The following is a 14,374-nucleotide window of genomic DNA, read 5'->3' on the forward strand; positions in this document are numbered from 1 at the left end:
TTTTGTGACCAGAATCATGGAAAGAATCAAGTTGGTGAACTGAGGTTATTACATATATATCTCACATATATAATAATATATCATGTATAATATATATCATAGAATATATACATTACATATATATTTCACACACACACAAATATGAATATGACGCTCCATGGCTAAAATTAATGTTTGAAAACCACTGAGACAGTAAATATGAAGGTCCTTTATAAACTGATTTTCTAATGCTACTTTCAAACATTATTATAGATGTTTCTTGGTTCATGTGAATATTTAAATGCCTATATTACTAGGAAAATGCTTAATTAGATAATGTCTCAAGAATAGGCATTGTTCCAAGTCAAAGATTCATTTTTGTTTCTACCATTCTGTGCAATAAGCACATTTAAAATCCAGTTCATAAAGTGATTCATTTACTGAAGGAAGTAAAAATGCTTGACTAAACTTTTCCATCAAAAATTTAATTCACACAGGCTCTAACCAGTCAATCATTCTTTAGAGAAAACAAATCCATGAAACTTTCTGGTTGGTATAAAGATATTCAGAAAAATGTTCCACTTCCCTTATTGAAAGTAAGCCATAAGGATCTCAATGTGTTTATCCCACTTGGGTATATAACCAAGTAACAGAAAATACTGAAAAATAATCACAAGCAAAAGGAACTCAACTTATTTAATGTGCATTATTTGTTCTAAGAAATGGTGCACAACTGCAGGATATTGTATGAACTTAAGTAATTACAGTAAAGATGTACAAAGCTTCCAGTGTGCTGTGGATTGGTTTACTTGCTTCACATGCACTTGTCATTTATTCCTCAGCATACCACTATGAACATAATTGCATGATTCTCTTCTCATGACAGTGGCTCAGGGAGAGTAAGTCACCTGCCCAAGTTCAATATTAGACCTAGGACTCAAGCCAGGAATCTAGCTGAAGAGATCACTATACAGTGTTTCAGGTTTTAGTTTCAATGAAATAAAGCAAAAGAAAATATATTTTGAAATGAATTCTGTCAGTCTCAAGTATGTCACTCAGGATTGACAGCCCACACCTTTAGACCTTGCTATATACACTAGAGACTATATGGTTAGCAGCAATGAGCTTCCACTTGGTCTTGGCTCTATAGGGAGAAGAGGTCAGGGAATTTGTCTTCCTGGCTCTTCCCAGACTAGTCACTACTGGTTGGCTCATCCCTCTGTTGAAAGCTACACCTCCTTTCAATCCAAGCAGCCTTTTCTGGAATCTGAAAACTCTTAATAAAAGCTCCTAACAATAGTTCTCCACTGTTAGACTCACTGGGGATTCCTATCATGTCTGTAATTTCCTCTAAACTCCCACCACATCTTTGCAAAGAATCCTTTTATCAAACTGTCCTTAATTCATTACTCCATGCATCTAAGTGATGCATTAATTTCTTAAGCTTGTTTCTGTGAAATGTAGCATGATGCTCACTGTCCTCACCACTCACCTTCTGTGCAGCAGATCTATGAAATACATTCTACAGCAGCCCAAACAGAGCTCTATCTCACCTATAACAAGCCTACATGAAAATTACTTTTCCATTTTGGGGGTTTATGTAAGAGGCCAGGAATTGAGGTCCCAAATAGAACGGTATTTTTCTTATAATAATAGTCATTGGGTCTATTAAAACACCAAGCATGTTAAGCAATAGGGAAGTAACAGAGTATTCATGCTATGCATTGGTGTCTGAGTTGAACAACATTACTGGAGTCATAAATCAAACATTTAGCTTCATATAAAAATTTCTGATGTTCCATAGTTGACAATCTGGACAGTTGACTTCCTGGAACCAGATAATAAAATACAGGAAATACAAATTCATAGTACACAGAGACACAAGGCACACCCTTCCCTTTCTCTCTTTTTTTTTTTTTTTTTTTGGTACTGGGGATCGAACTCCAGTCCTTGCACTTGCGGAGCAGGTGGCAGAACCACTGAGCTAAATCCCTGGCCCCTTCCCTTTCTTTTAATCTAGTCATGCATCGAAAAGAATACATGCTTAAGAATATGTCTTGTCCTTCAAGAGTGAACATTTCAATGGACCTTAGTATCTCCTCTTAACTTTCTCTTAGCATTTACAGTAGTAGTCTACCTAGTGATAGGAACTGAGCTACTTCCACTGAAAGGGATGAAAGAACAACACCCTGTGCCACAATTTTAAAAAAATAAAACACAGCCAACCATCTCTTCCTTACCCTGGTGCACCTTAAGAGTGCTGAGAACTCTTCTCTCTTCCACTCCTGGCTTCCACATAGTAAGTCTAGCTTCAGAACTGTATTTCAAGTGGCTTGTTGTCAAAGGATATACTTCCTTTTACTATTTCTTGATATTTGCAGTTATATGAGTGTCTGGCAGTAAACTCCTCAGTCTTTGCTTATAAAGCTCATTGGTTTCATTGTCAGAAAATGTCACAGCATCTATAAGTACCAGGGGAACAGACATAAGAAATGGATATTTTCCAGAATTAAAATTTCATAGAGCAATGGCTGGAGATGAATGCATAATGCATCGACCTATTTCAGTGAGTACCGTTTAGAAGACATCTTGGAGCACTCCTGGACTGGTAGAAAGCATTGACCAAAATTTAAAAGTCAGGAACTGTACATCTCATTCCTCCAATTCTAATTCCATCATCAAGTTAATGTGTGATACCAGAGCTCCCTATTATCAAATCATAATTATATTTGCATGATCTGTTTGAAAACTGATTGACATTTCTAAAAAATGATATATATGTACAAATAGTAATATCAAAAATACCTGTGATACTTCAGCTAACAAAAATTAGTCAGAAATTAATTGTAGAATCCTCATTGGCCAGTAGTAAAATCAAGATACAATGGTTCTTTCATATTATACATGCTATTTCTTTCCCTTACCACCTACAGTAGATATCTTCCAAGGTGGCCTCCTCTAGTTGTCTTCACCTTGTATTATTCACATTCTCACATAATTACCTCCCACCATGATTAGGGCCAACCTCTGTATACAATGCCTTATTGTAGAAAAGGAAGTGAGTCACTTCCAAGGGTAATTTGTAAAGGTTATTGGGCTACTGCCTTATTCTCTCATATCACTTTTTCCAGTAGAAGTCAACTACATGAAAAGGACACTCAAGCATTTCAAGAGGATGACCCATGTGAAGAGGTACAGAGGCCTCCTACAGAGAACCAGAAGGGACTGCCCAGCATGGGAGTAACCCAGCCTGAGAGAAGGCCTTCCTGACCCAGACCAGCCCCGATGGCTGTATCCCTAGATTGTAATCTAGGAAATCTCAAGCAAGAACCACCCAGGTAGGCTACTCTAAAATTCTAGATCCTCAGAAATTGTGTGAGATTATAAATGTCTGTTTTTATGAATCACAAATTTTGGGGATAATTTGCTACATATCAATGAGTACCTGAAACACTCTTCAAACTGATCATCCACCCTATAGAAGGTTTATGACATATATGTGTATATATACACGTAATCTACTTTTCAAGTAACCCATTCATGTGGGAGCATGGAATATGGGAGGTACTATTATTTTGATAATAACACACTTTCAAAAAATTGATGATCTATGATACATGTGTCCATATTTACACCAATATATACAACGAAGATCAATCTGTAAAATGTCCTCATCCAAAGAATTGTTAACCAATCTAAATAGTAACAAAGAAGATGTAAAAAAATCACATTCTAAAAACTTTTGGGTACCTATAGAATATTTTTAGTAAAATCTGTTAAATTTTTCAGTATTAAATTCTAATACAATAATAAAAATAAAACAGATTAATTTCTTAGTATTAATGTCAATTTAATCTAGGAAAATAGGTACTTTGAATTAACCTAACCTATGTTAAAGGTACAGATATCATACTTATATTATTAAAATTTGAATATAAATTATACTTCACAAAGGACAAAAGTTTTCTTTCACACAAGTTCACCAAACAATTTTTTCCTGAGTTGTAAGAAATACTAAAAAATGAAAATATTTAAAATTGAAATGCAAATGTTTTACCCTTATGTAACAGAATTTACCAAATATAAACTAACATAAAGGGTAATAGTTTTATAATGAGAATTATGAACTGCTTCTCTGAAATACTCAAATGTACAAGGGTTAACTTATTCACTCTATGTCACAAGTTCACACTAGATAGATTTACATACTATTTTAAAATAGTGCCTTATACTTATTTCTACCTTACATCTGTATTCCATGTTTATAAATTATTGAAGAAGTAAGAATGAGGGTCATTTACTTTCAACATTAAGTTGGTTAAGTCTCAGATGAGGAGTAATGCAAAAGATATAAAATATCAAGCCAACAAATTTTTGTGTAATTAAGTCTATTTAATTTATTGTATCAAAATTATACCTTTGTTAATCAAGGAAATTAAGATATGTCCAGTAGTCACAAATCCTTATGTAAACTGATTATTTAAATAAAATTATGATATATATATTTGGTATAATTTCAAAAGGTTTGAGTTATTTTACTCTGATAAACCATTGATGATTCAATTCTAGGAAATCTTATACATTTGATTGTATTCAATTCCTATATATTATGAGGGTATCATTTTTCCTCAACTGTTTCATACTACTTGTTGAATGAGATGAATACATAAATTAAAAAACAGTCCCCCTGCTGCCATTCCACCACTCTGAGGGCACAGGAGGTGCGCCAATCCCAGTGCCTAGAAGAAGGCTCCCCCAAAGCCATTCCACTGCTCCTAGGGCAGAGGAGGTGAGCCAATCCCAGAGCCCAGGAGGAGGCTCCCCACCGCCATTCCACCGCTCCCAGCACAGAGGAGGTGAGCTGCACGGGTGCCAGCAGCACCCCACCCACCCGTGGAAATGAGAAGAAACATAAACAAGCCTCAAAAACAGACTTCCAGATCACCTACTGCAACCCCAAAGGGAAATGAGATGGAATAATCTGATACTCAAACAAATGGACTCCCTGAACTGGCAACAAAAGAGGATCCTGGAAAAATGGAATCAGAAAGAATTTCTCAGATAACAGCAAAGATTATGCCCATAGTGCAAGGCATGATTAATAAATCTAGGGAGGACACAGATGAAAAAACAAATTAGAGGATCTGAGGAACATGATGGAATTCCAACATAGGAAACAAATGGAATCCATAAAACAGGTGGAAACAGATTCTAGGAGATTAAAAACTCCCACTGAATGTCGACGCACCAGGATGAACCAATGAGAGGACAGAATTTCAGATATAGAAGATAAGATTCCAATTAGTGACCAGGAAAAGAAAAATTGCTTTAAAATTGTGAGGGACCATGAGAAAGCAATCCAGCAGCTGCTAGATGATGCAAAGAAGAATAACATAAGACTGACTGGAGTCAATGAAGAAACAGCAGTGAGTGCAGATGACATAAAAAAAACTGTTCACAGAAGTGATGGCAGAAAACTTCCCAATCAGGGGAAAAGAACTTGACATACAGATAAATGACGCATATAGGACTCCAACTAGCTTTGATGCAAAAAAACCTACACATAGGCATATAATAGAATTCCAGAAGCCCAACAGAATAATAAAGTTCTACAAGCAGTGAGAGAAAAGAAACAAATCACATACAAAAGAAAGCCCATCAGAATTACAGCAGACTTCTCAATGCAAACCCTCAAGGCAAGAAGAGCTTGGAGTGATGTACTTCAAGCCCTAAAAGAAAACAGCCTCCAACCCAGATTGATGGACCCTGCAAAACTATCTCAAAATTGATGGAGAAATAAGATACGTTCATGATAAAGAGAACCTTAGGAACTTCATGAATACCAAACCAACTCACCAAAAAATTTTAGACAATATCCTAGGAAAAGACAATAAGGATCACAACCCCAGGAAGCCCAGCAGAATGAATCCATTGGGCATGACAAATTAAATGCAAAGGGGGAGAATCGAACAAAAAGAAAAAGTCATGACAAGGCTTTTAAAACTTTGAACTTCATCTCCCTAATGAGTGTATAATTCAATCTTATTATTGCACTGATTAGTATTTTTCTGATTCTAGGGTTGCACAACTTTCCTTGTGCTGTACTGGCTATTTATCATCTTGTGTCTACTTTTTAATTGGGTTGTCTATTAATGAGGTGTAAGTGTTCTTTATATATTCTGGCCATAGGTTATATGCATTGTAAATATGGTCTGTTTAAGGAATACTTTTCATTTTAATGATGTCATTTAAAGTTCTAAATTTTGATGGAATCTCATTTATCAATTTTTTTCTTTTAGACATCATGTTTTTTGTATCCTAGGAAGTTCTTCCCTACCCTAAATTCATAAACATTTTCCCTTATAATTTCTTCTTAAAGTTTTATAGTTTTAGTCTTTCATATTCAGGTTCATAGATCCTTTCAAGTTATTTTTATGTATGGAAATAAAGTGTTGAGGTTAAGTTTTTATATACAGAGACCAGATATTCTAGTGCCATTTGCTGAAAACACTATCTTTTCATTGGCTCTTGAATCGAGTTTATATTCTATAAAATGTTAATGTTAAATAATCTTTCAAAACTCAGTGGAGCATGTATGTGTGGTTCTATTTCTAGATTCTCTTTTATTCCAATGATCTATATGTCTTTCCTTACACCAACACTGCCTTGATTACTGTAGCTTTAGAGGAAGTCTTAAAATTAGGTACTAAACATCTTCTAACACTGTTTTTTTTTCTTTCTCTTTTTACTTTTCTAGGTCCTTTGTACTCCTACATAACTTGTAAATTTCAAATCCAATTCTTCATTTATAACAAGTATACGTAGGCCTGAATTTTTATATATACCTTGTGTTTTCTAATCCTGCTAAATTCAAATACAAGTTCTAGGGGCTCCTAGAGATTTCTTAGTATTTTCTCTGTAGATGATCATTTCATCTACATATAAAGATTTTCCTTCTACCTTGCCAATCCTATCCTAATTGTGTCATTTTATTGCCAGACTATTTTGGTTTGGGCCTACGTTTCAAAGTTTAATGAACAGATGAAGAGTAGGCATATCTGTCCCTGTTCCCCACCTTAGGGAGAAAGCATAGCATCTTTTCCATTCATATAAGGCGTTTTTGCTGGAAGTATGTAGTACATGTCTTTAATCTGTTGAGAAGGTTCTGTTCTACTTCTAGTCTCCTGATAGCTTTTACCATGAACAGCTGTAGAATTTAGTCCGATATACTTTTTCTCCAACTAGTGACAGTATCATATAGCTTTTTCCTTTCCTCTGTTAAAATGATGACTTTTGGGGGTGGATCTTCCAATGCTGAACCAACACTGCCATCCTTATGATAAAACCACTTTCTACATACTGCCAGATCTGACTTCTAGTTGTTTGTTTTGTTAAACAAATTTCTATCTATGTTCATACTTTTTCTTCTATTATCTTTATCCAGTTTTAGGATTAGCACAATGTTGATTTCCTAAAATGAGGGGAGAAGTGTTTTTTTTTTCTGCTTTAAATGTTGATATAATTTAACAGTTAAAATGTATACAAGCCTGTTGTTAGGAATATACTTTCTTTAATAGGTGCTATTCAAATTTTATATTTCCTCCAGAGTTAGTTTCATTAATTTGTCTTCCAGGTACTTCTCAGAAGTTGTCAAATTTACTTCAAAACACATTTTTGTAATATGCTTTCTATATCCTTTTAAATTCTGTAAAATCTGTGGTACTGTCTTCTAAATCTTGATATTGTAATTTTAAAAATGTATAATTGATATTGTGTAATAGGAAGAAAAGGTCTAAAGGAGCAGGGAAGGTGGGAGGGGTAGGGGAAAGGAAAGAAGGGAAAAGAAATAATATGAAAAAAGGAAAAAGATGGAAACAAAATCTTTGCAAATAGGGAAGGGTGGAGGGGGTGAAGGGAGGGCAGGAAAAGGGGAAAAAATTAAGAACCAAGATACTCATGTAATGGTACAAGATGTCAATGATGTATGTAAGTGTATTTTATACCTAAAATGTACCAATAAACTTAATGGGGGGATAAAAAAAGAAAAAATAGTCTGTCGCAATTGGTTCTTCCAATGGTACAAAAATCTCCATTTGTTTGAAAAATACTATTAGTTTTGGTCCTAAAACTGTGAAAGGGCTAGTTTTACTACTACCCTTGTGCCCCAACCTACATTTAGTATAATGAACTACATAATAATTTTTAAGAAAAAAATCAAACAAACCATCTAAGTATTTCAAGCTAAAAGGAATAAAACTTAGGTCCTGACATCAAGGAGATGGAAAATATAAGCAGAGAAATTAAGTTAAATTACATAAAACAATTAGAGAAAATTAAGTGCTGTGATGTATAACAGCATTTCCCAAAATATCCATGAGATGTTAATAGATGTTTCATTAAAAAAAAAGCTTCCATGGTCAAATAAGTTTGGGAAATATTTCATATTACCCTCTTGGCAATTTTCAATTCCATTAGCATATTAATAACTAAAAAGTTCCGCAACAGAGAAAATGATTGTACTTTCCATTAACCCAGAATATCCAGAAGCTCACTGGCCATGGAAGCATTTAAAAATTTTCTTTTTAACCATGAAAACATTAAAAAATGCAGAAAAGAGAAAAAAATTACTCAGTTACTTATCACATTTATCTAACAGACATTAATATTTTGCCAGATGTTTTTGGTTCGGATTTTAAAGATCTAAATAGTAATAAAATTACTTTCTACAGTCAAGGCCAGTTGCCCCTTTTCTTCTCCCTCCTTTCCAGATGTTACCAGCATTCTGAAACTGGTATATATTCTTCTTCTTATATATGACTTCATAGTTTTGGTTCACATATTTGTACCAGCAGGTAATTTGTAGCATTTTTGCTTTTTTTAAATTTATAAAAATAATCATTTTATACTCTTTGTGATTCTTAAGTTTTATTCAACACTATGTTTATGGGGTCTATTTAGGGTAATGCATATAGATTTGCCTAAAATTGAGGAATTAAATTCTTTCCATAGACAATAAAAATATGATCTAATTTGTTGGTTATCAAGAAATATTTATAAACTCAGAGTGGAGAATTAACTAAAATATTATTTCTTCTTAATAGCCATATAATAATAATAATAATAATGGAGATTAGAGTCTACGCTCCCACGGACAGTCTTCATGCATTACATTATTTCCATACCCACACATATGAAACAATGACAAAGTTTTCATGTGTGGTTGTGAATTTAAATTACACAGAGAATCTAATGTGTCCACACAACCAGCATGAGATAAATCATGTTTATATGGATCATCAGTGTTAATGTCATCCTACACTACTGTGTGAAAAATGCTACATTCTTGTTGCACCTATCTTAACATCTTGCATTACACAGATCTCTTTTGGCACTCTAACACTATTTTTTTTAGACAGGGCCTTGCTATGTTACCCACACATTAACCTGGCCTCACACTCCTCATGCTTCAGCCTTCTGCATAGCTGAGATTTCATGTGTGTGCCACCATGTCCCATTGGTATTTTAATATTTTACTTTGATCATGGTATTTTATTGATTTTTTTATCTGTATTAAATAAAATGATACTCATTATGTAGAAGATATACTGTTTGTTCAAAAATTAATAGAAAATAGTTAAAGTAGTGATGGAGAACATGTGTTTGTTCTATAATTAGTCTGAAGGCTCATACTTAATACAATTCATTAATACATGTTCATGTTCAATTGTAAAAAGGTTATATTGGGATGAGATATTAAAATTTTCTCAAAATCAAAGTAATAATTTAGAAACACACATTAACAATCTATTAACATGTTGATGAAATTTGTATTGTTTCCAGTGTCGTCTTATTCAAATAATGGCGGCGTGAACATTTCTTTATATACCTACTTATGGGCTGAGATGTCTCATGTATGTGCTAAGAAGAAAATTTACTAAATCACTCATGCACACATTATTAACTTTTTTGGAAATAAGTTGTACTACAATGCAAAGAATTCATTACCCAAGGAATTTTCAAGGATTCTAATATCCACAGGCATCTAACTAACTGCACTTCATGCTAATCTGGTAAGGTATGAACTTTTACTGTGATGATACGCAGTGTTAATTTCCTTTATTTTTGAAATCTGGACATATTTTCATAAATATATTGAACATCGTTTTCCTTTTTTGTGAATTGGGAAGGTTTTAAATAGCTTATTACATATTTTCTAAATTAATCCTTCATTGACTATATTTATTGCAAATAATTTCCTTGGCTTGTAACTAACATTTCACTTTATTTATAATGACTTTTATTGGATATCTAGAAGCTTTTATTTTTGTTGATTTTTAAAAGTTTATACTTTGGTGTCAGGTTTTTGTGATATTTTTGGCGGGGGAGAGTTATGATTGTTAAATTTCTGGGATATAGTATGTTGGAACAGAGATTGGAAGGTCAAATTTCAGGGGATTTTATTAAATATGATGTAATTTAAACCATAAGGGTTAAGCAATATAAATAAGGATCAGAGAAGTGGCTTTCACAAAGAATTTACCTGATAAACAGGTTAAATGAGAAATAAATGTAAAATATGATAGTAGATGACAATAGATAACACAGTAATTGTGCTTGTTTTTTAAACATCCATTCTACCATCCCACCCCCTTTTGTACAATATCCTTCCAATTTGGGATATGAGGCCACCTTAGCTCAAGTGTTGAAGCTTGATTTTTTAAATTGACGAATAAAATTTGTATGTAGTTATCCTACATATTTTGTTTTGAAAGCTGTATACATTGTGGAATAGCTAAATGAATCCAATGGACATATGCATTATTTCACATACTTATCAATTTTTGTGATGAGTGAATTATTTTGCTTTTTTCTAAAATTTCCTTTTTTCAGAGATTTTATTTTATCTGCTACTTATTTGTGTATGTGTCAAAGACACTTAATTTTCCTAGTCATATTGATTAATCTATTCTTTTTGTAATGATATCCAAGGCCCCCATCAGAAACCAAGTCTGTGAAATATAAAAAGCATTTGGGGTTAAGAGAAAGAAGAGGAATCTCTATTTAATGATTCAATCATACCACATAAGTTGAATGAACAATGTGACTTTCAAATGGGATCAGAATGCAGGATAAACAAAGTATTAGAACATGAGTTTGGGTGTCATACAAACCTTCATTATATAAATACTCTGTAAATACCCTTTTGAGTACTTACTGTAGATGGATTAATATTTCTGGAAATGAATTTCTGTATACATGAAAACAGTATGATTTATCTAATAAATTGTTTAAATCTATATTTAAAAGTGGTTACTGTCTTGCACTTAGGGACCCAAAGAAGTTAGCAGTAATAATTCTAGTTCATTTTGTCGCTAATGATAGTAGAAGTGACTGATTAGGTTGATAGCTATGAGTTTGAAAAGACAAAATACATCTGAAAGAAATTCCTAGGAAAGACAAAATTGGGCCATTTCCTAACTATAAAGATGAGAATTTGAGATGACTCCAAGCTGGAGGTTGGAGGATAAGCCATAGAGAAATGGAAAGATACCAGCTCAGGACAGAGGTTCTCAGAACGGAGTTCCAGATTCTGGATAATTTGTTAGCAATGCAAATTCAGGACTGTGGTCCCGAGACTAAGAAACTTTCACATGTGGACCAGCAAGGTGCAGTTTATACAGCCTCCTAGGTGATGCTGAGGAATGGTGAAGGTTGAGAACACTGGATCATTACACGTACGAGGTGATGCTGAGAAACCAAGTGAGAATAAAGTCTGAGGAAATGTCTTTTCTGATACCTTTACTTGCTTTCAGTTACTACTTTTGTTTTACCAAACAGCTTCCCAATCTCAGAACCATTTTTCAGCTTTCAAATTCTCCTTGCAATCCACCTACCTGACAAACCAATACCAGGTTTGTAACCCTTAATCAGACTCTGCTCTTCCACAATCTCTTTCCTGTGTTGTCCTCCTATTTGGAGGTTGGAGGCTCCTCAGGGAAGGTAATTTGTCTGGAATAATTTCATCTGACATTAAATACCAGGTCCATTTACAGAGATTTATCAATAATAAATGAGGGTAGAAATAGCCTAGAACTCAGCTTTCAATAGTAGGAATCTCTGACCATTAAATATCAAACAGTTATCAATATATGTCGAGTTACTGACTCCCCTCTGCAGCGCCCAAAAAAGCAGCAGTCTGCAAAGAACATGCTGTGTCTGTATTTTTAAGAGCACTTTTTACTTTAAGGACAAATTTCTTTTTGCTTCCAGTAGATTTAAATGTGCAGAGTACAGTATTAGCCAGCTACCGAAAGTATTTGGCTATTTTCAGATTTCTACATTGTGGTGTTTTAATAGTTTTATTCATTCTATGATGAAAATGGAGGTGGTGAAATAATGAGTGATCTTACAATAACCTATCAGAGACTGGAGCAGTGTGCTTCCTTTGCCCATAGTAAATGTCAGTTCCAGCTGCAAAGGTTCAACTCAGCAGTGGCCAGTAGGATCAACCGTGGAGACACCTGAGAGGAGTGAGGTGTCCATGGCATTCTCTGAAGCAGGATGCATATGGGGACACCATCTGGATTTTGAACTAGTGACAACAGTCTTGTAACATCTGTGAATCCATGTTTAATAAAAACATCAATCTTCAGGGACTGGAAATGTGACTCTCTTATTAATTATAATGACAAGGTAATTCTGGTATGCTTCTTGGTGTGCTCTTCCGTTTACTTTATAATTACATCACATGCATGCATACATGTTAACTTAAAAATCTATAAAGCCATATGTAAAAACAGACAAAAATAACAAATGCTTTGTTACCACTTTATGAAACATAGTAATCTAGACAAAATCATCCTATGGTAAAAAAACCTTAACATTTTTAATATTTTTTAGATATTTGAAACAATTGCTTGTGTTATGAAATCTTGACTATTCACAATAAAAATAAATTTGCTCTTGCATTTAATTTATTTAAACCACAACTAGAAATTTTAAAGAAAGTTATAGGGTTGAAATTGTCCAATAGTTTTATTAAAGAAAATTTGAAATATCCTCTAAACAAATTTTAAGTGTATGAAAATGATAGAAAACACACAAAACTACTAGCTGAGTTTTTTGTCTTGCTGAAAGGAAAATGTATATTTTCATTTATAAATACTTACTTTTAAATCCCCTGTCACAGATAATATTGTTAATTGTAGCACTGATATTAATGACATTAAGGAAATATTTACTTCGAAATATATAAAAATCTCATTCAAACTTGTACCAGAATATTATTTGTAGACTTTATACAAAACAAAGACAAATATGGACACACAGAGACATTCATCCCTCACAGGTATATTTGCGATATTGTCCCTGAAAACTAAGAAATCAGATGTAGATATTAGAAGCAGCAAGTAACAGAGTCAAAGCTGTTCTCTTGATATACAGAATTTTGGACAATGAGTAGAGAACACTAAAGCGAAGCTGCACTTCAACAGTCATGAACTGATAAGCTGAGTCAATCATATGCAAACCTTCTGCAGGAAAAAACTTAAAACTCTGTAAAACCCAATTTTCTTTTTCATATATAGAGAATTGTGCACTGCCTTTCCTTAGAACAACTTGACTATGTTATAAAATATAAATCTGGAGGAGAAAATTAATAATTCATCTGATGTAATAATTGCAATAGTCTAGATCAGCAGTTCTCAAACTGGCATTTGCACTTATGGTACAAGTATAATGGTGGGTAAAATTGTGATTTAGAACAAATCAAGACAGTAGAATCAAGAAATACTAGTAGACTGTGTTCTTTACCATCATATACTAAATTATTAGTTCAATGTTAGACTGTCTTTAAGGAAGCAGTAAAAATTATTAGTTACATTAAGTCTTGACCCTCGAATATACACTTTATAATTCTATGTGACCAAAATATAAAGTGTGCATAAAGCATTTGCGCCACATAGTGAAGCTGAGAGTTGTATTAGTTACCTCTCACTGTGTAACAAATTACCCCCAAAATTTAGCAGCTTCAAACAACATACATTTAACCTCTCAGTTTCTGCCAGTCAGGAATTCATGTACTGCTTGGCTGGCTCAGATTCCTTACAGGGTCCTAATCAAAGTGTTAACTGGTACCATAGTCATATTAAGGCCCAACTGGGAGGAGTCCATTTGAAACCTCACAGATGGGTTGCTGGGAGGATCCCTTTCCTTTAGGGTTTCTGCCTGGTTGCCATCTCTGTGGGGGTGATAATGAAAGAGCCAGAGAGAGAAGCCCAGAAGGCCAAAAATCACAGCCTTTTAGAACCTAATCACCAAAGGGACACCTTTTCTTTTTTTGCAACATTCTATTTGCTAAGTAGCAGTTCACTAGCCCCTGCCACTGTCAAAGCGG

At 33.9% G+C, this 14,374-nt stretch overlaps 1 protein-coding gene across 26 annotated transcripts in view; it reads right to left on the reverse strand.

Moving 5' to 3' along the window:
• Inpp4b (inositol polyphosphate-4-phosphatase type II B) overlaps window positions 1-14,374 on the reverse strand; it is a 1,082,298-nt gene that overhangs the window by 445,768 nt on the left and 622,156 nt on the right. For 2 of the 26 annotated variants that reach the window (XM_087193382.1, XM_087193379.1), the window contains exon 1: window positions 2,220-2,441. The exons of the other annotated variants lie outside the window; for them this stretch is intronic. The gene's annotated coding sequence lies outside the window, so the exon portion shown is untranslated. Of the gene's footprint in view, window positions 1-2,219; window positions 2,442-14,374 lie in introns of those variants that run through there. 26 annotated transcript variants of the gene reach the window in all.

Source organism: Heterocephalus glaber, unplaced genomic scaffold (genome assembly GCF_053883595.1).
Source record: "Heterocephalus glaber isolate CG9 unplaced genomic scaffold, H.glaber_assembly_v1.0 deba00001587, whole genome shotgun sequence".
Classification (NCBI taxonomy): domain Eukaryota; kingdom Metazoa; phylum Chordata; class Mammalia; order Rodentia; family Bathyergidae; genus Heterocephalus; species Heterocephalus glaber.